The sequence below is a fragment of the Oncorhynchus keta genome, chromosome 19 (assembly GCF_023373465.1).
Source record: "Oncorhynchus keta strain PuntledgeMale-10-30-2019 chromosome 19, Oket_V2, whole genome shotgun sequence".
NCBI lineage: Eukaryota > Metazoa > Chordata > Actinopteri > Salmoniformes > Salmonidae > Oncorhynchus > Oncorhynchus keta.
The window spans coordinates 49,711,697-49,738,975 of NC_068439.1; the positions used below are offsets into that span (position 1 = coordinate 49,711,697).

At 43.8% G+C, this 27,279-nt stretch overlaps 1 protein-coding gene across 3 annotated transcripts in view; it reads right to left on the reverse strand.

Annotated features, from left to right (window-relative positions):
* The window catches only part of LOC118398411 (serine/threonine-protein kinase PAK 5), a 120,436-nt gene that overhangs the window by 78,725 nt on the left and 14,432 nt on the right, over positions 1 to 27,279 (reverse strand). The window contains exon 1 of one of the 3 annotated variants that reach the window (XM_035793710.2): positions 6,520 to 7,208. The exons of the other annotated variants lie outside the window; for them this stretch is intronic. The gene's annotated coding sequence lies outside the window, so the exon portion shown is untranslated. Of the gene's footprint in view, positions 1 to 6,519; positions 7,209 to 27,279 lie in introns of those variants that run through there. 3 annotated transcript variants of the gene reach the window in all.

The window sequence follows — 27,279 nt, forward strand, 5'->3', positions numbered from 1 at the left end:
CACTTACAGTTGTTAGGGGCAGCTCTAGAAGGACAGACATTTGACGAACTGACTTGTTGAAAAGGTGGCATCCTATGGCGGTGCCACGTTGAAAGTCACTGAGCTCTTCAGTAAGGACATTCTACTGCCAATGTTTGTCTATGGAGATTGCATGGCTGTGTGCTCGATTAATTATACACCTGTCAGCAACTGGTGTGACTGAAATAGCTGAATTCACTCATTTGAAGGGGTGTCCACATATTTCTGTACATGCTGTACTTGCGTGTACGGAATATTACAGCAGAATAGTTACAAGATGTTTTGAACGATAGTGTCCCGTCCTCCCAGGCTACTGGTCTGGAGTAGTATCTGATAGGGCCAAAGTAGTGGAATAGTGGTGAGGTTGTAATGGGTGCAGGGTTAGTTGGTAGGGCAATTATTATAATTGATTTCAAATTGTAATGAATTCATACTACAGAATAGTAGGTTGATGCAAAGCCAATACAGTAGGTGGCGGCAGGCACCTATCTTGTATGGGGACTGCCATAGTACCAAAGAAGAGGGAGAAAGAGCTGGGAGGAGGACCTGCTGGACAAGCCAGCACCCTAATATGCCTAAGGTTAGAAGTTCTCTCTTTCTTGGGGTTAAATATGATCTTCACCAGGTATTTAAGTTTAGTTATCGCTGTGAAAGGGCCGGTACTTGATTTTAAGGTTTTACATTTGAGTGAATACTCATTTGGGTACCTGAAGATTCCCCTACCTGTCAAACATGTTGAGTTAACTAAATCCCTGTTTGAGAACTTCATTGCCTTGTCTGACTCTTGGTTTTGCGTTACCACACATGTGACACACTCCTCCGCGGAGTTGTTACAGTAGCTTAACTTCTTCCAGTGTGAAGTCATTGGTAGCTTGGTAAACCACATTTTCAGAGTAGCTTCACCAACACCAGAGGGAGGGAGGGAGATGGAGTGGCAGGGACACACACGCATAACTAGCATGCCTTTCACGTCTTCCCCAGAATAACCAGCTAACACGCACATTCCTGCATTCTCTGACTCCATCTCCCTCTGCTCCGTATCCATATTTGACCTACCAATCACCTCCTTACGCACTGCGGACCTGTCAACAAGGCTTTTCCTCATTGGCTGAGTGCCAGTACCACCTCTACTGATTGGCCAAAGCCGTCTGACATTTTACTATTCTTATCCCTGACCACCAGTGTGTCCTTTGGAAAGTGAAACGGCAGCATTCATCCACTCTACATCTATTACATCCGTACTAAAAATAGAGCTGAGTGAATTACGTCAACAAGCAGAAAACTAAAACACTATCTCTGGACATCAGGGACAAACACTGGCTAGCTTAACTAGATCTGGGGGAGTGGGCCCAGAAGGGTGTGCACGATTTTGCTCCAGCCCAGCACTGACACACCTTATTTAACTAACCAAGGGTTTGAGTATTAGTTGAATCAGATGTGTTAGTGCCAGACTGGAACAAAAAACCTGCACACTCTTTGTTTCCCATTCAGGACCAGGGCTGGAGAAGACTGATGCTATACACAGACAGAGAACCTCAACCCCAGCAGCACATTTAGGGGGATTGCATCGGGATTAGGAGCAGGCAGAGAGATGCGAGGCAAGGAGCAGTGTGTGTGTGAGATTTGGGAATGGGATTATAGAGGTTAGCAGGGTTTAAGGCCTGATTGTAAGAGAAAGAGGAATACTGGCACAGACTGCTGGACTGCTCGTCTAGGCCACACACACACGCACGCGCACACACATGCTCACTCATTTCGGGCAGGCTTTTAAAAGGGGAATGGCATTCATTGTGCATGGCTGGCTTGAGTACTAACGGTAGATGAAGTAGAAGTGCAGTTGCATCGTTTCGAGTGAACAGTATTTAAGCGAGGAGACCTCTGAGAATTTCCCTGTATGGGAAAACCTTACGGGACTACGTAATGCACGGATTGTCTTGGCAGCCAGACCAGCAACCACCGAGCTATAATTTATGAGCAGATTATAAAGCACTTCATGGAGAATAAGGTTATTACAGCAAAGAGGTACAATGTCACTGGATGAGAAACAGTAGCCTGGTTAATGCCAAGACGATGAAATGTTATCAGGGTAAAAGTGTCAGACAGAGTACATGTGATTGTTCCTAAACAATGCATGGGTAGCTATTGCAAACACAAGTGTGCATGTGTGTGCTCACCTTCATAGTTTACCCGGACTGACCTCCCGTGTAAAAGTGAGCTCTGCGCCACAGATAAATCGTGGTCGTATCTTAGCCATGTTTCTCACTAGAACTGGTAGAAAAAGGAGTTATGAGTGCCTTGCATAACCCAGTTCAACGTAAGTGCCAACCTACACAAACATATACAACAACGTTATACCCACACATACACGCACACACACACACACACACACACACACACACACACACACACACACACACACACACACACACACACACACACACACACACACACACACACACACACACACACACACACACACACACACACACACACACACACACACACACACACACACACACACACACACACACACACACACACACATTCCCCAGCATGGCAGATCACCCTCCACACAGACTAAGAGGGGCAGGGTTCTTGACTCCCAGGCTGATTTGTCTCAAGCCATCTGTCGCCATCTGAGCCATGGCAGGCGTTTCCCTGCACCCAAAACCCAGCCACGACACACACACTTTTGCACGTGTGTGTGTGTGTGTGTGTGTCTCTGCGTGTATGAGAAAGCATGTACAGTGGGTTCTGGAATTATTGGATCCCTCGATAAAGATGAGCAGAAAAGACTGTCGAAAAGAAATAATACCAATGCTGAGCTACGTATATTGTATGCAAAAAAATGTTTTATTTTATTTTATGCTTGTACAGTTATTTTACGCTTGTACAGATTTTGTTAAAAACGGAATATATTTTTATACATATACAGTGCATTCGGAAAGTATTCAGACCCCTTGACTTTTTCCACACTTTGTTACGTTACAGCCTTATTCGAAAATTGTTAGATTGAAAAAGATTCCTCATCAATCTACCCAAAATACCCCATACTGCCAAAGTGACATTTTTTATTTTTTTTGTGTGCAAATGTATTAAAAATAAATAACAAAAATACCCTTTGCTATGAGACTCGAAATTCAGCTCAGGTGCATCCTGTTTCCATTGATCATCCTTGAGATGTTTCTACAACTTGATTGGAGTCCACCTGTGGTAAATCCATTGATTGGACACGATTTGGAAAGCCACTCACCTGTCTATATAAGGTCCCAAAATTGACAGTGCATGTCAGAGCAAGCCATGAGGTTGAAGGAATTCTCTGTAGAACTCCGAGACAGGATTGTGTCTAGGCACAGATCTGGGAAAGGGTACCAAGACATTTCTGCAGCATTGAAGGTCCCCAAGAATACAGTGGCCTTCATCATTCTTAAATGGAAGAAGTTTGGAACCACCAAGACTCTTCCTAGAGCTGGCCGCCCAGCCAACTGATCAATCGGAGGAGAAGGGCCTTGGACAGGGAGGTGACCAACAACCCGATGGTCGCTCTGATAGAGCTCCAGAGTTCCTCTGTGGAGATATGAGAACCTTCCCAAAGCACAACCATCTCTGCAGCACTCCACCAATCAAGCCTTTATGGTACAGTGGCGAGACGGAAGCCACTCCTCAGTAAAAGGCACATTACAACCCGCTTGGAGTTTGCCAAAAGGCACCTAAAAGACCCTCAGACCATGATTCTCTGGTTTGAAGAAAACAAAATTGAACTATTTGGCCTGAATGCCAACCATCACGTCTGGAGGAAATCTGGCACCATCCCTACAATGAAGTTGGTGGTGGCAGAATCATGCTGTGAGGATGTTTTTCAAAGGCAGAGACTGGGAGACTAGTCAGGATCGAGGGAAAGATGAACGGAGCAAAGTATATGAAAACCTGCTCCAGAGCACTCAGGACCTCAGACTGGGGCAAAGGATCACCTTCCAACAGGACAACGACCCTAAGCACACAGCCAAGACAACCCAGGAGTGAATTCGGGACAAGTCCCTGAATGTCCTTGGGTGGACCAGCCAGAGCCCAGACTTGAACCCGATCGAACATCTCTGGAGAGACCTGAAAATAGCTGTGCAGCAACGCTCCCCCATCCAACCTGACAGAGGTTGAGAGGATCTGCAGAGAAAAATGGGAGAAACTCCCCAAATACAAGTGTGCCAAGATTTTAACGTCATACCCAAGAAGACTCAATGCTGTAATCGCTGCCAAAGGCGCTTCAACAAAGTACTGAGTAAAGGGTCTGAATACATATGTAAATGTTTTTTTATTATCTTTCCAAAAAGCCGTTTTTTCTCTCATTATGGCGTATTATGTGTCGATTGATGAGGGAAAAAACAATTGAATCCATTTAAGAATAAAGCTGTAACATAACAAAATGTGGGAAAAGTAAAGGTGTCTGAATACTTTCTGAGCACAAATATGCACATGTTTTTGTGTGATTAAGAGCCACAGTCCCTATTTAGGCACAACAAAGGCGTTATAAATGTATATTGAACCAAAATATAAATGCAACATGCAACAATTTCATTGATTTGACTGAGTTACAGTTCCTATGAGGAAATCAGTCAATTGAAATAAATTAATTAGGCCCTAATCTATGGATTTCACATGACTGGGAATACAAATATGCATCTGTTGGTCACAGATACCTTTAAAAAATGGGCCTCATAATTGTCCTCAGGATCTCGTCGCTGTGTTTTTGTGCATTCAAATTGCCATCAATAAAATGCAATTATGTTTGTTGTCCGTAGCTTATGCCTGCCGATATCATAACCCCACCGCCACCATGGGGCACTCAGCAAACCGCTTGCCGACACAACGCCATACACATGGTCTGCGGTTGTGAGGCCGGTTGGACGTACTGCCAAATTCTCTAAAACAACGTTGGAGGTGGCTTATGGTAGAGAAATGAACTTTCAATTCTCTGGCAACAGCTCTGGTGGACATTCATGCAGTCAGCATGCCAATTAGCACGCTCCCTAAAAACATCTGTGTCATTGTGTTGTGTGACAAAACTGCACATTTTTAGATTGGGCTTTTATTGTCCCCAGCACACGTGTGTAATGATCATTCTGTTTAATCAGCTTCTTGATATGCCACATTTGTCAGGTGGATGGATTATCTTGGCAAAAGAGAAATGTTCACTCAGAGGCATGTAAAGAAGTATGTTCCAAACATTTTGAGAAATACGATTTTTTTTTGAGCATGACACATTTAAGGCATCTTTTATTTCAGCTCATGAAATATGGGACCAACACTTTACATGTTGCGTTTATATTTTTATTCAGTGTAGTAATCCCACCCACCAGCGGGCTCTCTCTCTCTCTCTGGCGAGATGTCTAGTTTCAGAGCGCCTCAGAATGGGACTTGAATTGCAGTCCTTGACAGGCGCAAACAGCCAGGGTTTTTAGTTGGCTGATCTCTCAGTCCATCGCTGTCTAGCACCTCCCCCTCTTTGTGGATTTCAACGTTCAGCGTAATGGGCTTAACAAGGAAGTGGGTTTGGGAAATTGGAAAGTATGCATCTAACAAACAGTTTTCACATATAAACTTTATATGCCTGAATTCCAAATCAACCGGGCTCTCCAAAAACAATATGATCCCTGTGATAGAACATATATATTAATTGGCGATTTTCGCAATTTTTCATCTAATACAGCTGTATAGCAGGCTTGCTTCCTCTCTTGCCTAGATTTTAACCACACCAGTTTCAAGTCGAACTTTGAGCCACAGTGTTACCATGCTCTTACGCGCCAGCAATTGGAGCCCGGGAACGAGGTTACAAATGTAGACATTTTCCCCCTTTCTCCCTCCACCCCAGGCATTTTCATTACAATCCAAAAGGCATTTCTTAAACACCAAAATATTATGCTCCATTTTTGGTGCCTTGTCATCTTCATTACAAGCAGTATTTCTCATAAAGGCCAGTGAGTTCAAATGTGGCCCACAATCTACACTGAGCGATTGCCCTAAAAGAGATCCTAAACTAAACCCACAACTAGGATGTTGCTAAGACAATGTACAAATCTACAGAGCCGTCAAGGCATCCGATCTGTGGGCTGACAGCCTCACCTGTTAAGGTAGTCTGCTGCTACTACACCACATGGTTGGCCAGCTTGACATTTTTTATTGACTGTACCAACCCAATGAGTACTGTTTTTATGCTCTTGTTCTTCAGTTGGTCTTACGTTCTCTCTGTTGTGAAATTGTTGTGTTTGCTTTGTTCTATCAGGATCCCTCAAGATCTTTTCATTTGGTCCAAAATTCATGTTAAGCTACAGGTGTATTCTTCCAGGAACGTGATCCCAAACAGCCACGTTCTGATCCAGGATCAGTATGTCCAAGTTTTAAAACTCATGAATATCACATTTATCTTGTGCTTCACGTTTCATGTGTCATAGTTGTAAAGAAAGGTCTGACAGTTAGAGAGAAACTTATCCTGGTAACAGATCTTACCTGGTAACCCAGTCACAGTTCCTCTCGACCAATAGAAATGCTCGAATTCCACAAGGCGGTAATAGTTCTACATCATGAGAACCTGTACAGTCCAAGTATTCATCAACCAAAGTCATCCAGACCAGTACACTCCAACTGCAGTCAATGTGTCTGTCTGTGTCCTGTTTATTCTCCAGTATTATTAATATTCTACTGTACACATACTGCCGGACGTATGATTACCAAATGTATTCTTCTTTAAACCTAATAAAGATATTTAGGAAGATAAAACATAATCCAGAGTGATGGATGGCATTGGGTATTCAGGACGATTCGCAGTTGAAGTACTAGGTGTTATCCAGCTAGCGAGCTACCCTGTCCTGTCCTGTCCTGTAGTGTGTGTTTGTCCCAGCTCAGTCCCAGTCAGAGACGATACTATAGATATCGACAGGACATACTGGAAATCTGCCGACGCCAGCAGCCCCAGAAAAGCCCAGGGCAGGGCACAGCCAGACAGCCTAAGCCAGGACACGTCCTTTTTCCTTTCCCTCTGATATTCACCCTGACGGTCCTAACCAAACACTCACAATCTTCACATCCATCCTCCCTTCAGGCTTTCTGCTCTACATCCTCCTTTAGATCTTCTGGTGCCATCGCTGCTGCTGAGTGTCAGTGTCAGTGTGTGTGTGTGTCTCCTGTGTCTTGTGTCCTCTCCCTGACCGGATCAGAGTGTGTGCCGTGCACAGACACACGCACACTACGTCCGGCCTCACATTCAACATGAGATCTCATCTTCTACCCCACCATTCGGGGGGGTGGAGGGGGGGAGAACAGGAACCAGTGTGGCTCTTATGGCAGCCACACCCGTTCCCAGTCCCCTGGGCTAATAATACACATGCCACTGTGGGAGGGGACTGTCACACGCACACACACCCACACACACTGCATGTCTGCGCAAAGGCTGAGGCGACAACTGGGTCCTAAATAGAGGGAACACACTGTAGTTACTGTAGTTAGGGGTGTGCTGGGTATGATAACTATTCCATGAACTATGAACTGTATATTAAGCATCCTTAGATACATTATATTACATGTGGAAAATTATACTGTAGCAATAGTGGCACTGGGAATTTTCCCATAAATGTCATTTACTATGTGTTTGTGGTATTGATGTTATCTCTACCCTAAAATGTTCTCCATAATATTCCATACCACAGGCATTCAACATGATCTCTGAGGACAAATAGCCAGACTAAGAAAGACTTCAAGAAACATTCCTACACTATCAGGACAGGGAAACCTTCCTGCATTATCAGGACAGAGAAACATGCCTAAATTATCAGGACTGAGAAATCTTGAAATTATCAGGACAGAGAAACCTTCCTACATTAACAGGACTGTCACGCCCTGGTCGTAATATATTGTGTTTGTCTTCATTTATTTGGTCAGGCCAGGGTGTGACATGGGTTTATTGTGGTGTGTTTTGTCTTGGGGTTTTGTGGGGTGTTGGGTGTGTGGCTTAGTGGGGTTATCTAGCAAAGTCTATGGCTGTCTGGAGTGGTTCTCAATCAGAGGCAGGTGTGTATCGTTGTCTCTGATTGAGAACCATATTTAGGCAGTCCATATTCTTTGAGTGTTTTGTGGGTGATTGTTCCTGTCTCTGTGTTTGTTGGCACAAGATAGGCTGTATAGGTTTTCACGTTCCGTTTGTAGATTTAGTTATTTCATGTATCGTTCATTTTTTCATTAAAGAACATGAGTAACCACCAAGCCGCATTTTGGTCCGATCCTTGCTACACCTCTTCGTCAGAGGAGGAGATAGAAGAAAGCTGTTACAAGGACAGAGAAACATGCCTACATTATCAAGGCAGAGAAACCTTCCTACATGACCAGGACAGAGAAATCTTCCTACATGATCAAGACAGAAAGAACCTTCCAACATGATCAGGACAGAAAGAACCTTCATACATGATACATTATCAGAGCATCATTTCTACATTATCAGATCAGAAAAAACGTCCTATATTATCAGTGAAATAATCTCTGCATCTGTTCCGGTACTATCCATATCCCACCATCGATAGACCAACTCAGAGGGGAATCTGTCAGCTACGTAGAGATCAGCAGGGTTATCTTAATGAGATCTGTACAACCCTCAGGACAGCGTAGAAATGTGTGTGTCTGTGTGTATGCGCGCATGTGTGTACGTGTTTGAGTGCGTGTGTGTGTTTAGGTCACATGACCATACACTCTTTAATAAATGCTGGGTTGTTTGGCAGATATACTCTTAAGGAGCCTACCGTTACTCCTTGAGATCGAAGGACCTCTTCAGAATTAGACTGTGTCTGGCAGGCAAAACATACATCTAAACCTAAATCGATTCTAAATAGCGATATGGTTCTAGAAACAGAAAGCCCTTTAGTTTCAAATTCAAAATGATGGATTGTGCTGATAGCGTTTGTTTATTTCTGTGTTCCTCTTTGGTATGATTTCACTTCGTAGCTGAAATGAATAGCTGAATAAAAAAAATACACATATATATTTACAATTCGTCATAATTGGCCATATGTCAATAATTTCATACTGTAGTAACGTTATAACATTGATTGTTGTCGTTAGAGGTATTTGTACGCCTATAAAAACAGCAGATTCTATAGTAGAGACGAGCAATAAAAATGGAAATGACGGTTACCCAGCAATAAAGTGAGATAATCCACAGATTGGTCAAAAAATACATTAAGAACAATAACCCAGAAAAAGAGTAAAAAGCAACCCACTGCTGGGACAAAATAACCACCTTTCTGGGTAAATCAAGTATCTCATTCACGTAACCTAACAGCGCTGGGTCAAAATAACCCCCAGTTTTTAGAAATGACCCAAACTGGGTCAGCATTTTTTTATGTTTTAGATTGTAATGGTTTCATTCAAAGCTTTCATGCAACACCATTTATCCATGGATTAACCCGTTATTTACCGAGCCCATTCCTGAGAATTCCGCCTGCTTTCAAAGTATGGTGAAATCCTCACTCAGAACCTTCACAATTCTGAGCTTGCTCGTTGTAGAGGTATAGTAAGGGGTTAAAAATGTGATTCACTTGCACATTACACATTTTGTCTCGACAGTAATATCTCACCATGGTTGTCATATTACATACATACTGTACAGTACTGTGCTTCTCTACCTGAAACCCTGCTGTGTAGGTGCAATATTGCATCACTTACAAACTGAGAAGAAAAAAAAACACTTCAGCTGCTGCTGCCGTGGGCTGTACTATATATACATAACATGTATCATATGCTTGACTATTCCTTTTACTTGAGATTGGAAGGAGAGGAGGAGAGACAGAATGGTCCTTCAGAGCAGGCTCCTCACCGTATGAACTAGCTAACGGACTATCTGACGCCATGAAGTATACAGTAATAGTTTTGGTTAGAATTAATAAGAAACACAAACAGAGATTATGCTGATCTCACAAGACACACAGATTATGTGTACCTACAGTTGAAGTCGTACATTTACATGCACCTTAGCCAAATACATTTAAACTCGATTTTTCACAATGGCTGACATTTAATCCTAGTAAAAATGTCCTGTTAGGATCACCACTTTATTTTAAGAATGTGAAATGTCAGAATAATAGTAGAGCGAATTATTTATTTCAGCTTTTATTTCTTTCATCACATTCCCAGTGGGTTAGAAGTTTACATACACTCAATTAGTATTTGGTAGCATTGCCTTTAAATTCTTTAACTTGGGTCAAACATTTTGGGTAGCCTTCCACAAGCTTCCCACAATAAATTGGGTGAATTTTGGCCCATTCCTCCTGACAGCTGGTGGAACTGACTCAGCTTTGTAGGCCACCTTGCCCGCACATGCTTTTTCAGTTCTGCCCACACATTTTCTATAGGATTGAGGTCAGGGCCCTTGGTTCACTCCAGACCTGACTGCCCTCGACCAGCACAAAAACATCCTGTGGCGGACTGCAATAGCATCGAATAGCCCCGTGATATGCAACTGTTCAGGGAAGTCAGGAACCAATACACGCAGTCAGTCAGGAAAGTTAAGGCCAGCTTCTTCAGGCAGAAGTTTGCATCCTGTAGCTCCAACTCCAAAAGTTCTGGGACACTGTGAAGTCCATGGAGAACAAGAGCACCTCCTCCCAGCTGCCCACTGCACTGAGGCTAGGAAACACGGTCTCCACCGATAAATCCATGATTATCGAAAACTTCAATAAGCACTTCTCAACGGCTGGCCATGCCTTCCGCCTGGCTACTCCAACCTCGGCCAACAGCTCCGCCCCCCGTAGTTCCTCACCCAAGCCTCTCCAGGTTCTCCTTTACCCAAATCCAGATAGCAGATGTTCTGAAAGAGCTGCAAAACCTGGACCCGTACAAAATCAGCTGGGCTTGACAATCTGGACCCGCTATTTCTGAAACTATCTGCCGCCATTGTCGCAACCCCTATTACCAGCCTGTTCAACCTCTCTTTCATATCGTCTGAGATCCCCAAGGATTGAAAGCTGCCGCAGTCATCCCCCTCTTCAAAGGGGGAGACACCCTGGACCCAAACTGCTATAGACCTATATCCACCCTGCCCTGCCTATCTAAGGTCTTCGAAAGCCAAGTCAACAAACAGGTCACTGACCATCTCGAATCCCACCGTACCTCCTCCGCTGTGCAATCTGGTTTCCGAGCCGGTCACGGGTGCACCTCAGCCACACTCAAGGTACTAAACGATATCATAACCGCCATCGATAAAAGACAGTACTGTGCAGCCGTCTTCATCGACCTCGCCAAGGCTTTCGACTCTGTCAATCACCATATTCTTATCGGCAGACTCAACAGCCTCGGTTTTTCGGATGACTGCCTTGCCTGGTTCACCAATTACTTTGCAGACAGAGTTCAGTGTGTCAAATCGGAGGGCATGCTGTCCGGTCCTCTGGCAGTCTCTATGGGGGTGCCACAGGGTTCAATTCTCGGGCCGACTCTTTTCTCTGTATATATCAATGATGTTGCTCTTGCTGCGGGCGATTCCCTGATCCACCTCTACGCAGACGACACCATTCTATATACTTTCGGCCCGTCATTGGACACTGTGCTATCAAACCTCCAAACGAGCTTCAATGCCATACAGCACTCCTTCCGTGGCCTCCAACTGCTCTTAAACGCGAGTAAAACCAAATGCATGCTTTTCAACCGATCGCTGCCTGCACCCGCATGCCCGACTAGCATCACCACCCTGGATGGTTCCGACCTTGAATATGTGGACATCTATAAGTACCTAGGTGTCTGGCTAGACTGCAAACTCTCCTTCCAGACTCACATCAAACATCTCCAATCAAAAATCAAATCAAGAGTCGGCTTTCTATTCCGCAACAAAGCCTCCTTCACTCACGCTGCCAAGCTTACCCTAGTAAAACTGACTATCCTACCGATCCTCGACTTCGGCGATGTCATCTACAAAATGGCTTCCAACACTCTACTCAGCAAACTGGATGCAGTCTATCACAGTGCCATCCGTTTTGTCACTAAAGCACCTTATACCACCCACCACTGCGACTTGTATGCTCTAGTCGGCTGGCCCTCACTACATATCCGTCGCCAGACCCACTGGCTCCAGGTCATCTACAAGTCCATGCTAGGTAAAGCTCCGCCTTATCTCAGTTCACTGGTCACGATGGCAACACCCATCCGTAGCACGCGCTCCAGCAGGTGTATCTCACTGATCATCCCTAAAGCCAACACCTCATTTGGCCGCCTTTCGTTCCAGTACTCTGCTGCCTGTGACTGGAACGAATTGCAAAAATCACTGAAGTTGGAGACTTTTATCTCCCTCACCAACTTCAAACATCAGCTATCCGAGCAGCTAACCGATCGCTGCAGCTGTACATAGTCTATAGGTAAATAGCTCACCCTTTTTCACCTACCTCATTCCCATACTGTTTTTATACTGTTTTTATTTATTTACTTTCCTGCTCTTTTGCACACCAATATCTCTACCTGTACATGACCATCTGATCATTTATCACTCCAGTGTTAATCTGCTAAATTGTATTATTCGCCTACCTCCTCATGCCTTTTGCACACATTGTATATAGACTGCCCATTTTTTCTACTGTGTTATTGACTTGCTAATTGTTTACTCCATGTGTAACTCTGTGTTGTCTGTTCACACTGCTATGCTTTATCTTGGCCAGGTCGCAGTTGCAAATGAGAACTTGTTCTCAACTAGCCTACCTGGTTAAATAAAGGTGAAATAAATAAATAAAATAAAAAGGGCTTTGTGATGGCCACTCCAATACCTTGACTTTGTTGTCCTTAAGCCATTTTGCCACAACTTTGGAAGTATGCTTGGGGTTATTGTCCATTTGGAAAACCCATTTGCGCCCAAGCTTCAACTTCCTGACTGATTTACATTTACATTTAAGTCATTTAGCAGACGCTCTTATCCAGAGCTTGAGATGTTGCTTCTATATATCCACGTAATTTTCCATCCACATGATGCCATCTATTTTGTGAAGTGCACCAGTCCCTCCTGCAGCAAAGCAGCCCACAACATGATGCTGCCACCCCCGTGCTTCACGGTTGGGACGGTGTTCTTTGGCTTGCAAGCCTCCCCCTTTTTTCTCCAAACATATGATGGTCATTATGGCCAAACAGTTCTATTTTTGTTTCATCAGACCAGAAGACATTTCTCCAAAAAGTATGATCTGTGTCCCCATGTGCAGTTGCAAACTGTAGTCTGGCTTTTTTATGGCAATTTTGGAGCAGTGGCTTCATTCTTGCTGAGCGGCCTTTCAGATTATGTCGATATAGGACTCGTTTTACTGTGGATATAGATACTTTTGTACCTGTTTTCTCCAGCATCTTCACAAGGTCTTTTGCTGTTGTTCTGGGATTGATTTGCACTTTTCGCAGCAAAGTACATTCATCTCTAGGAGACAAAATGTGTCTCCTTCCTGAGCGGTATGACGGCTGCGTGGTCCCATGGCGTTTATACTTGCGTACTATTGTTTGTACAGATGAACGTGGTACCCTCAGGCATTTGGAAATTGCTCCCAGGGATGAACCAGAATTGTAGAAGTCTACCATTTTTTTCTGAGGTCTTGGTTGATTTCTTTTGATTTTCACATGATGTCAAGCAAAGAAGCACTGAGTTTGAAGGTAGGCCTTGAAATACATCCACAGGTACAGGTCAAATTATGTCAATTAGCCTATCAGAAGCTTCTAAAGCCATGACATAATTTTCTGGAATTTTCCAAGCTGTTTAAAGGCACAGTCAACCTAGTGTATGTAAACTTCTGACCCACTGGAATTGTGATACAGTGAATTATAATTTAAATAATCTGTCTGTAAACAATTGTTGGAAAAATGACTTGTGTCATGCACAAAATAAATGTCCTAACCGACTTGCCAAAACTATAGTTTATTAACAACAAATTTGTGGAGTGGTTGAAAAACAAGTTTTAATGACTCCAACCTAAGTGTATGTAAACGTACGACTTCAACTGTAGGTGAGGTGAATAGATGTCTAATACTGGCTGTAAGTTCTATATTATATGAATGTCATATATTTTGATATATGATCCACGTGTGGTATAGCTGCATGCTCCATCCAGTTCAGTGTATTCATGACACTCTCCAAGCCTTTCTCATGTGTTGAGGATATATGAGGTGACTGTATCCAGATCTATTCAGTGCCAGTGATTTTCTAAGTATAGAGATATCATCATCACGCTTCACTCATTTCATCTCATTTCATCTCAAACCAAGACTCCTTTAAGAAGACCTACCCATATGGTATTTTTTTTTTTACATCGCCTCAAGGCTAACATCTGTACACAGACAACACATAGAAATGCACACACGCAGGCTCACCTCACACACACTCACACGAGTGCAGGCACACTTTCCCTCACAAATGCGTGTGCACACACACACACACACACACACACACACACACACACACACACACACACACACACACACACACACACACACACACACACACACACACACACACACACACACACACACACACACACACACAGCTTCCTCTGTCAAACAGGGAGAGATTTGTTTAGTGTTTGACCTCTGTCGTTGCCTGCCATCAGAAGGGATGACGATTGGGGACAGACATAAAGAGTCCGAGTGTTGAGTTTGTCTCTGGACTGCAAAGGCCAAGCCCGTGGCCTGGGAAGAGGAGTGTGGAGAGTTAAAATGTTTTTAACAGTCTGTTATTGATGGCTAATGAACCATTAACAACCACATTCCAAGAGTTTTCCATACCATGCTATGGGAGAGATACACACATCCCACTGGGCACAGACATTAATTCAACGTCTGTTCCACGTTTGTTCCACGTCATTTCAGTGAAACGTTATTTAAATTGAAATGAAGTGGAAACAACGTTGATTCAACCAGTGTGTGCCCAGTGGGATGCTGACACACACACACACACACACACACACACACACACACACACACACACACACACACACACACACACACACACACACACACACACACACACACACACACACACACACACACACACACACACACACACGGCAGTATAAACACAGTTATATTGACAATATAAGTTGAATACTTGAATACTGTATGTTTGTAATGGTCCTTGAACGTTGATCAAACTCACTCTCCTGCTCCATTAGCTTGGCGCATTAACCATTTAACAGCCACTTGCAGCATCACTAACAAACCACTAATCACAGAGCCCAATTCCACATGTAGCACAGAGAGGCTGTAAATGTATTTCTCTCTGTTATGCTCCACCACTTCTCCCTGCTGTAGATGAGGCTCTGCTTAAAAGCATTTACACACACATGCACACACACGCTTGCACACACAAAAACGTGTGCGCACCCACGCATGCACACACTCAAACAAACAGATGAGCCTGTCTGTCTGTCCTTTATAGTAACTTACTGTTACTATATTTACGGTAACATACTGTACCTTTTTTACAATACCTTACAGTTAACTGGCTCATTAAAAATACATGATTTTTTTTTTAGTGGGCCAGAAGCAACCTGGTTCCTCATATGTCCTATGAAAGCAGGCTTTCTCCCCCATTATCTAGATGAGAGGAACATGTTTAAAGCCCAATGTACAACAGCTGATGAAACTTAACACCTTAAAAGCGTGAAAACATTTGATCAGTATTATTTCCTGATAGTTGCACGTTTAAAAATACAATTTACACAGGACCTTCTAATCAGCAGGTTTGCACGGTTTCAGCTTTCCATGGTGACATCACCATGCTGCAAAGTGGTTAATATACCAATAAGAACGAACGTTGCAAACCTCTCTGCCAATTCATGGGTCGCACAATATTTTTTTTGAATGTTTGTTTTTAGGACTGATGCCCAACTGAGCATTCTACTCAATGCATCCTCATTGAAAGCTGATGAAGGGTTGATCTAAAAAGTGCATTACTGTGGCTGCAGTATAATGTTAGCTAGCTAAGATTGAGGGAAGAGCTCCAGATTTTACGATCGCTCAACACCCGTTGAATATGGCCGGTGTCAGTAAACGTCTGCAAAAAAGCATAATTAAATTGTTGGCAGCAGCACAGTTACAGTCACCAACGCTCTGGATAACATGAAAACAGCCTAACCAGCTCTGCTCGGGCGAGTAAAATGGTCAGAGTGAGGTGTTCTCTCATTATGTGTCTGGAAGTAGCTAGACAGTTAGCTCAGGTGCTTGACTGCCGTTGTGAGGTCTGAATGTTCGGATCAACCCTACCTCTCCACCAGAGGGTCCCGTGTGCGCTCTGAACGCTCCTGAAGTGAAACGCTCAATGTACAAACGGACACCCGAAGTTGTAAAATGTCTAGCTAGGCTCAACTGAAAGGACATGTAGTGTATACTCATTAAGTATGTCATATACAGTATGTTAGTATGGGTATTCGAACACAGCTTAGTTTTCAGTTTTCCCCTCCCCACAGCAAAATTCTGGATAAAAAGTTATATTTTTTCCCATTTTAATGGACATATATTACAATAAGGTACTTAATTATTACCCAGAAATGATTTGATATTGACATACAAATGGCTGCATTGGGCCTTTGAAGTCCTTCAGACTCCCACATCAACCCCAAACATACATAATTGATCACTGGATCCACCCCTGCCTTGTTTGGTTGGATACAGGGACTGAAATATAAAAAATGTATTCATAGGGTTGTGTGTATCTACATCTCAATAGTGAGATGTAAAGTATGAACAAAAATATCTACTTGTACAGCAAATAGTTGTATGTAGCTACGTATCAATGTTATGATCCCTTTGGCTTTCTATACGTTGTGTAGGCACTGCCTGTCAGACTTCTAATAGGTTGTGTTGTGTGCCCAATTGTTCTTCAGCTGAAAACGGCTGGGGCAAGGTGTGTTTAATGGGCATTAATAATGACTGTGTGTGTGTGTGTGTGTGAGCGCGTGTGTGTGTGTTTTTATGGTTTTCAGCCCCTGAGGCATTGCATAACTTAAAGCAGCATTTTACTTGGTTATCTGCCTACACTGAGAGAGAGAAGGATGGAGATGGATAGAGACAGACAGACAGCTTCAGACATGGATCAGAGTAACCAATGAAAGACAGGAAAGGACAACCTCTTCATAACGGAGCTGAGGTAAAAAAATAAAAAAATAAACTCCTGGGCTGGGCCATACTGAAGGCCTAACAGTGACACAGCAATTGGCAGTCGCTAGCAGATATTTATGACACGGCTGGCATGGTCTTGACAGGGCATCCGTTACTTCTCACCAAGGTCCCTGACCACAACGTCGTTGTGACTGATGACAGAGTGCTATTTCTGCGCGGTGGGCTGGGATGTAGGTATTCGGTTTGGTCTTATCTGGGTATAAATCCTTAACACACACTCACAGGTTACCACCCAGAGGTGGTAGGTAATGACCTTAGCCAGCTGACCAAAAGGTCACCATGTTAAATGGTCCCTTGAATAACGGTTGTTCCCTAAAGTTGCTCCCTAAAGGGTTACTTTTGTGTTTAACTTATACATGCGCACACACACACACACACACACACACACACACACACACACACACACACACACACACACACACACACACACACACACACACACACACACACACACACACACACACTCACACTCACACTCACACTCACACTCACACACACACACACACACACACACACACACGTTATCCAATGACACGGTAGTACAATGTGAGTCATTGCACAATAACCCACACCAGAGATGATATATACAACTACAGTAGCCATACTTATGAAACATTTATCAGTCTCTCCCTCCATCTCTCCCTATTCCATCTCCTCATCCCTCCCTAGTGGTGTTCATCCTCTCTCTGCCTCTATTTCCACTTGACCAGTATTCAGGCATCAGCTATAGTATATGTAGCTGTACATCTGCCGGCCTGTTTTCACAGAGTTTTCCCATCATGGCTCACAGGGGCTCGCAGGGGGTCGTTGGTAGAGCACTAGTAATAAGAGTTCTTTCAAACATGCATCAGGGATATCATACAGAAATCTGAAAGGGCATACAAAAGAAATACCCGTCGTTTTTTTTAAACATCAATGTCTGATATTCAATAGGTGATCAGTGGGTGTGTGGCCATAGGCTGATAGAGAGGGAGTTCATCCTGGATGTCCAGTAGAGAAGTGCTCATCAGCAGATCTGATCTGGCTGAAAAATGCCTCGTACAGACTCATACCGGTACACATGACTTCACCCACTGATGGCTGTGATAAGGAAGCGGAGCAGGATTAGAGGTGTGTGTGTGTGTGTGTGTGTGTGTGTGTGTGTGTGTGTGTGTGTGTGTGTGTGTGTGTGTGTGTGTGTGTGTGTGTGTGTGTGTGTGTGTGTGTGTGTGTGTGTGTGTGTGTGTGTGTGTGTGTCCAGACAGGCTACACAGTCTCACTTTGGGCGAATTAGCAACGCCAGGCTTCTGCTCTCTCCTGCTTGCCCTCTCCCACTCACATTCTATTTCCCTCCTTCTATCCTCTCCTCCACCTTCTCCATCTCTCCATCTTTCTGTTTGTTACCCAGTGCATCCTGCTATTTACACCGTAACTTAATGACATACTGTATAGCCTTCCCCATCTGCTTGGCTAGGTCGCCTGAGGAGACGCTCGTCAACTCGCATTCTGCTCACAGCGCTTGGCCTACATCGCTTACCCACATAAATACACACACACACATTGGAGACTGACGAGACAAGAGCACTAGCACCCATAACAACCTTGCTTGGTTGTTAACCATAACAGTCACAGTAATCATTACTTCTAGGAACCATTACCTATTTACAAAACAGACACGCACACGGCACGCACGCACAGACACACACACACACACACACACACACACACACAAACAGACACACACACTCACACCAATGCGGCCGGTCCACTTATGCAGATGGTAAATTACAAAGCAGTACGTGGTGACACATGTATCAGGAAAGGGGAAATGAGGTGGCTCGGAGGGATAATAGGAGAACAGAGAAGTAGGCCTCGCCTATCCACAGTGGAATCATTCATAACACCGCATATTACAACACACACCTTTTTCATAATGAACTGCAGACCTGGGTTCAAATTCTATTTGAAATCTTTCCATTCTTTTGGTGTTTGGTTCAGTCAGACTGAAGTGCCAGACGGGTGGGTTTTGCAGCTTTGCAACTGTTCTATTGGTTCCACTGAGCCTGGCAAGCTCAATCAAGCCCAGCTAAAGTGTGTGAAATGATTTCAAATAGTATTTGAACCCAGATCATGTAATGCTTTGGGGTTTCAAATAGGTTATTGGGGGATTGCAAACAGGAATGGAAGTGTTCCTCAGCATCAGAGTTACATTCGGGGTTATCCATGGCAATAGATATGACTATTGGGAGTGCAGATCGAATTCACTCTTCTTACCAGTCATGGTTTTTGTTGACATGACTACACCACTGTGTTGGACACATTTGCCGGTGCTAACGTTTGTAGAACAGTAGAGTTTTGGTAGACAACATTTCCTACCTCTCAATATGTTGGGTTGTACAATCTTAAAGGCCTCTTGAAGAGGGTAGAACATGGGATACGCCAAGGAAGGCATATAGTACCAGTCAAATGTTTGGACACGCCTATTCATTCAAGGGTTTTTCTTGATTTTGACTATTTGCTACATTGTAGAATAATAGTGAAGACATCAAAACTATGACACATGTGGAATCATGTAGTAACCAAACAAGTGTTAAACGAATCAAAATATATTTTATAGTTTAGATACTTCAAAGCAGCCACCCTTTGCCTTGATGACAGCTTTGCACACTCTTGGAATTCTCTCAACCAGCTTCATGAGGTAGTCACCTGGAATGCATTTCAATTAACAGGTGTGCCTTGTTAAAAGTTCATTTGTGGAGATTCTTTCCTTCCATATTATGGCAAGAACAGCTCAAATAAGCAAAGAACAAAGAGAAATGACAGTCTATCATTACTTTAAGACATGAAGGTCAGTCAATCTGGAACATTTCAAGAACTTTCAAAGTTTCTTCAAGTGCAGTCACAAAAACCATCAAGCGCTATTATCAAACTGGCTCTTATGAGGACTGCCACAGGAAAGGAAGACCCAGAGTTACCTCTGCTGCAGAGGATAAGATCGTTAGAGTTAACTACACCACAGAGTTCAGCTCAAATAAGCGCTTGACAGAGTTCAAGTAACAGACACATCTCAACATCAACTGTTCACGGGAGACTTTGTGAATCAGACATTCATGGTCTAATTTCTGCAAAGAAACCACCACTAAAGGACACCAATAAGAATTAGACACTTGCTTGAGCCAAGAAACACGAGCAATGGACATTAAACCGGTGGAAATATGTCCTTTGGTCTGATGAATTCAAATTTGAGATTTATGTTCCAACCGCCGTGTCTATGTGAGACGCAGAGTAGGTGAATGGATGATCTCCGCATGTGTGGGTTCACGCCATGAAGCATGGAGAGGAGTATTCTGCAGCGATACACCATCCCATCTGGTTTAGGCTTAGTGGGACTATCATTTGTTTTTCAACAGGACAATGACCCAACACACCTCCAGGCTGTGTAAGGGCTATTTGACCAAGAGGGAGAGTGATGGAGTGCTGCATCAGATGACATGGCCTCCACAATCACCCAACCTCAACCGAATTGAGATGGTTTGGGATGAGTTGGGCCGCAGAGTGAAGGAAAAGCAGCCAACAAGTGCTCAGAATATGTGGGAACTCCTTCAAGACTGTTGGAAAAGCATTCCAGGTGAAGCAGGTTGAGAGAATGCCAAGAGTGTGCAAAGCTATCATCAAGGCAAAAGGTGGCTACATTGAAGAATCTAAAATATAAATATATTTTTATTTGATTGACACTTTTTTGGTTACTACATGATTCCATATGTGTTATTTCATAGTTTCGATGTCTTCACTATTATTCTACAATGTAGAAAATAGTAAAAAAGAAAGAAAACCCTTGAATGAGTTGGTGTGTCCAAACCTTTTATTGGTACTGTCTATTCAAACATCCGTAATCGACAGCTATTTCTAGTGACCAGGCTGAGAAAAATAATGCACCAGAAATATGCTTCCTGATCCTGCAGAAAAACGAATAAAGCGATTATGTATTTTGTTTCTTAAAACAATAGAGCTTACTGTGTATAACAAGCCCAAAAGATTACTGCCATTATCAAAAGGATTACAATTTTATGCCACATAATGTTTCTGTACATAAAAAATCCACCATTTTGTTTTGCCATTTGTCATTGCCTTCACAACAAAGGAAGCATTCACAATGCACATCCATATTTTAGCATCCTCCTGTTTTCCATAGCACTGTAGGATGTTGCCTTTAATCCTACACACACACACACACACACACACACACACACACACACACACACACACACACACACACACACACACACACACACACACACACACACACACACACACACACACACACACACACACACACACACAAGGAGAGAAGTGCGCGCACACACACAGGCGCACACTCACACACATACAGGTGAAATTAGCTTTAATTAGGACTGTGGAGCTGGATACTCTCAGTCCTGTGGATTCTGCTACTGCATATAGCTGAGAGAGACAGCCAGAGAGAGAGGGAAAGAGAGGCTGGAGGTTTGGAGCCCCTCCAAAAAGACCCTAACCCTACATCACTACACCAGTGGTATACATACAGCAAGGCAATCTATATGCAAAACATTTAGCGCGGCTAAGAGTTAAGTCTATAGAGCAGCCGAGATTCCTAGGTTGCACAGTGACGTGGAGACGGAGAAACTTATAACATTAGTTTATAAACACGTTATAGAGCACACTACATTATGGTAGGGAGAAGGGGAGGATTAGCATCTAGTGGCAACTTCCCCTGAAATAGTGGCATCATCAACTAGGGACATTAGGTCTGAATTACAGCATCGATCTACAGTAACAAGGCAGATTACAGTGTACTCTGGTCTGGAGGTCTGGAGCAACAGGGAACCTGACATGATTTGTGGCATGGCCGTCCCATCCCCATCCATCCCTTCACACCAGACAGCCATGGCAATAAAAGTGCTGCATTTACAGCACTGCTCTAATAACCAATTGCTTTGGCCTTTGGCAAATAGCTGCGAAGTAAATTTGAACACACTGCTCTGTGGCTGTGGGTTCATGCCTTGCTTTACACATGCATCGGTAAGTCCAAGTCCTCTGCACAGCAGTCGCATTGTAAGCAAAAGTGGGATAAAGTCACACACACACACACACACACACACACACACACACACACACACACACACACACACACACACACACACACACACACACACACACACACACACACACACACACACACACTCTAAAGACTCAGCTTCCCTCTTTTGTAGTAATTTCATGCAGTTTCATGCCTTTGCTTCAAAGAGAGCACAGCTGTGTCATTGGATGAAGTCTTTAATCTATTCAGTCAGTGCATCTGTACTCTCAGCCATACACCACGTCATTAGAGGCCTGCCTGTGTGTGTGTGTGTGTGTGTGTGTGTGTGTGTGTGTGTGTGTGTGTGTGTGTGTGTGTGTGTGTGTGTGTGTGTGTGTGTGTGTGTGTGTGTGTGTGTGTGTGTGTGTGTGTGTGTGTGTGTGTGTGTGTTTCTGAGCTGCTCAGAATAAACTGACTTACTGGCACGCATGCACAGTAGTGGTGCTTGTTTTACAAAATCGACTTTTATGCTTGTACATGCATCTCTAGAGTACCAGGGTGGATGTATCTGTGTGTGTGCGAGACAAATAAATATGTTAGCTACAGTACAGCTCCCTCCCCATGTGTCTTCAGTCGCTATTGACTGCATTTTAAATGTCCATCATTAACTAATTAACCCTCTCCTCTCCTGTCCGTCTAAAGAACCCCCCACACACACACACACATACAAACACAGAAGGTCATGTATGTGATGGTTAGGAGGACAAAACACCCTACATTTAGACTAGCTAGAGCTCCATGTGAGGGATGCTGTAGCTGAAGCAGAGGATGCAGCATCTCTCATACCCTCAGAGCACAGAGAGGGAGGGGAGAGAGAGGGAGAGCGAGTGACAGCGAGAGAGGGCACGGGAAGAGGAGAGACAAAAGGAAAGAGTGCAGAGGGCGAGCAGCGGGAGGAGAAAGAGGAAATAGAGAGCAGGGAGTGTTTATAGGGGAAGAATTCCTTGGTCTCAATTAAGTGTTATGAGAGACAGTGTCATTGGTATGCTAACAAATGCAAGTCATCCTATCTTTATGCCTTGAGTCCACTGACACTAGCAGCGACACACTTGAAGTGATAACCTTCAGCTAACCTAATGCTATGATGACACAGCTAGCACTAAACACTGATGTCCCCAAACATCAGCAGCGACTAAGCCTAAATAGAACCCTATAAACCAGCGGTCTACAAATCTTAGGATATATATCAGGAGACCCACAAGAAAAGTAGCCAATGATCTGACCAGAGAGACCAGATAGAGAGAGACCCAAACCTTTCTCATAACAAAGAGAACCCAACACCAGACACCAAACCTAGAACAAAGAGATCCCAACACCAGACACCAAACCTAGAACAAAGAGATCCCAACACCAGACACCAAACCTAGAACAAAGAGATCCCAACACCAGACACCAAACCTAGAACAAAGAGATCCCAACACCAGACACCAAACCTAGAACAAAGAGATCCCAACACCAGACACCAAACCTAGAACAAAGAGATCCCAACACCAGACACCAAACCTAGAACAAAGAGATCCCAACACCAGACACCAAACCTAGAACAAAGAGATCCCAACACCAGACACCAAACCTAGAACAAAGAGATCCCAACACCAGACACCAAACCTAGAACAAAGAGAACCCGACACCAGACACCAAACCTAGAACAAAGAGATCCCAACACCAGACACCAAACCTAGAACAAAAAGATCCCAACACCAGACACCAAATCTAGAACAAAGAGATCCCAACACCAGACACCAAACCTAGAACAAAGAGATCCCAACACCAGACACCAAACCTAGAACAAAGAGATCCCAACACCAGACACCAAACCTAGAACAAAGAGATCCCAACACCAGACACCAAACCTAGAACAAAGAGATCCCAACACCAGACACCAAACCTAGAACAAAGAGATCCCAACACCAGACACCAAACCTAGAACAAAGAGATCGCAACACCAGACACCAAACCTAGAACAAAGAGATCCCAACACCAGACACCAAACCTAGAACAAAGAGATCCCAACACCAGACACCAAACCTAGAACAAAGAGATCCCAACACCAGACACCAAACCTAGAACAAAGAGATCCCAACACCAGACACCAAACCTAGAACAAAAAGATCCCAACACCAGACACCAAATCTAGAACAAAGAGATCCCAACACCAGACACCAAACCTAGAACAAAGAGATCCCAACACCAGACACCAAACCTAGAACAAAGAGATCCCAACACCAGACACCAAACCTAGAACAAAGAGATCCCAACACCAGACACCAAACCTAGAACAAAGAGATCCCAACACCAGACACCAAACCTAGAACAAAGAGATCCCAACACCAGACACCAAACCTAGAACAAAGAGATCGCAACACCAGACACCAAACCTAGAACAAAGAGATCCCAACACCAGACACCAAACCTAGAACAAAGAGATCCCAACACCAGACACCAAACCTAGAACAAAGAGATCCCAACACCAGACACCAAACCTAGAACAAAGAGATCCCAACACCAGACACCAAACCTAGAAAAAAGAGATCCCAACACCAGACACCAAACCTAGAACAAAGAGATCCCAACACCCGACACCAAACCTAGAACAAAGAGATCCCAACACCAGACACCAAACCTAGAACAAAGAGATCCCAACACCAGACACCAAACCTAGAACAAAGAGATCCCAACACCAGACACCAAACCTAGAACAAAGAGATCCCAACACCAGACACCAAACCTAGAACAAAGAGATCCCAACACCAGACACCAAACCTAGAACAAAGAGAACCCAACACCAGACACCAAACCTAGAACAAAGAGAACCCAACACCAGCCAATTACATAAAGAAATCGGCCAAAGAACCAGTAGGCTTACATGAAGGAAAACCAATGAATGAAACATTTTGACATGGCGGCCAGGTCCATAAAGGTTATAGCTTACCATTTAGACGAGTTGCAGCCTCCTCCCTGCTGTGTTGAAACTCATGTGAAGTTTATTTTTCCATTCTCCTTCCTGGCTAAATGTACTTGTCAGGGCCCTCACAAATGCCAGCTGGACCAGCTGGGCCTTTTGTTGATGTAACATGCTGCGTCTGTGTTCCCCCGAATACGTGGAGAAGGAATTTTCGCTCATTGCTGTAGATGTCCCAAATGTTCATCCAAATCCTTTTTTCAGTGCCAACAGCACAGTTGGCATTGCTGATATCTTTGAAGACCACTGAGTGGAGTCCATTTTTTGTTGCTGGCTGTGGTTGTGATTTAATTTAGCAAGAATCAATAAACTCTGCTTCCACTGGTTCAGTTTTGGTTAGATCCAACAGGTCGTCAGGTGCTAGTTGCTGAGGTAACGAAGGTGCAGGTGCTTGTTGTAAAATTGCCCCTGTGCTGTATGCAGTATGGGAATGGGTGGGTATTACATTTGGTGCTAGGCTCCTCAACCTTGGTGGTCGAGACAGCAGGCTACTCGGTGAGCCCGGCATCGCACCGAACATGGTGGTCTGACGTTTTTTTGCTTTTGGCAGTGCCCAGCCATTTTCGGATATCCATGCTGATTAGCCAGCTATAATTATTCTGCTCGCCGCTATCAACATTTAACGATGTTCGTAGCTACTAGCTAGCTCATAATTAGCTCTAGCTGTCTGGAAAAGTGAATCACTTTTTTCCCTCTCTGTGAGAAAAAAATAGGTCAATTTGACCCCGCCCTGGGTGGGATCCTATGAGCTTTTCTAACCAAGGTAATGAAGGCAGTACCTTATGACACTGCATGGCTAGGTGCCAAATCAGAATGCATTTTAGGATTGTAACTACTAAATATTACATTATTTACATCCCCCCATCCCTCCCCCTCCTCAGAGTGCACACCTGGCATAGCCTCTGTCCCAGTCTGCGCCACTGGCAGGCCAGACAACGCTACATTGGCAAAACTGGGCATTGTAATTCATATACCATTTATTATGGGGAAACAAAGCTGGGGGGCCACAAATTATATCTGGGGGGTCCATGCCCCATAGAGCCGTCTCTGACACTCCATAGAGCTGTCTTTGGATCCCAACACCAGCCAACAACAACCCCAAACCTAGAACCAAGAGATCTGACAACACCAGACTCCAAACCTAGAACCAAGAGATCCCAACACCACCAACACCAGACCTCATACCTAGAGCCAACAGATCCCAACACCACCAACATCAGACCTCATACCTAGAACCAAGAGATCCCAACACCACCAACACCAGACCTCATACCTAGAACCAATAGATCCCAACATCAGTCAAAACCAGACCTCAAACCGAGAACCATTTTCAGAAGTTGCTTTCATTTCAGCTAATCTAATTAGTAAACATTTCAACTGTATTAAAATATTAATTTTGTCCACAAAAAAAATGTAACACCCATCCCCAAAAAATGTGCTTTCTTTTTTTTCTTGTAATGTACAGTACCAATTAAAAGTTTGGACACACCAACTCATTCAAGAGTTTTTCTTTATTTTGACTATATTCTACATTGTAGAATAAAAGTGAAGACATCACAACTATGCAATAACATATATGGAATTATGTAGTAAACAAAAAAGGGTTAAACAAATATTTTAGATATTAGATTCTTCAAAGTAGCTACCCTTTGCATTGATGACAGATTTGCACATTTTTGGCATTCTCTCAACCAGTTTCACCTGGAATGCTTTCCCAACAGTCTTGAAGGAGTTCTCACATATGCTGAGCACTTGTTGGCTGCTTTTCCTTCACTCTGTGGTCCAATTCATCCCAAACCATCTCAATTGGGTTGAGGTCGGGTGATTATGGAGGCCAGGTCATCTGATGCAGCACTCCATCACTCTCCCTCTTGGTCAAATAGCCGATACACATCCTGGAGGTGTGTTACGTCATTGTCCTGTTGAAAAATCAATGATAGTCCAACTAAGCGCAAAACAGATGGGATGGTGTATCGCTGCAGAATCCTCCTCCATGCTTCACGGCAGGAACCACACATGCGGAGATCAACCATGCACCTAC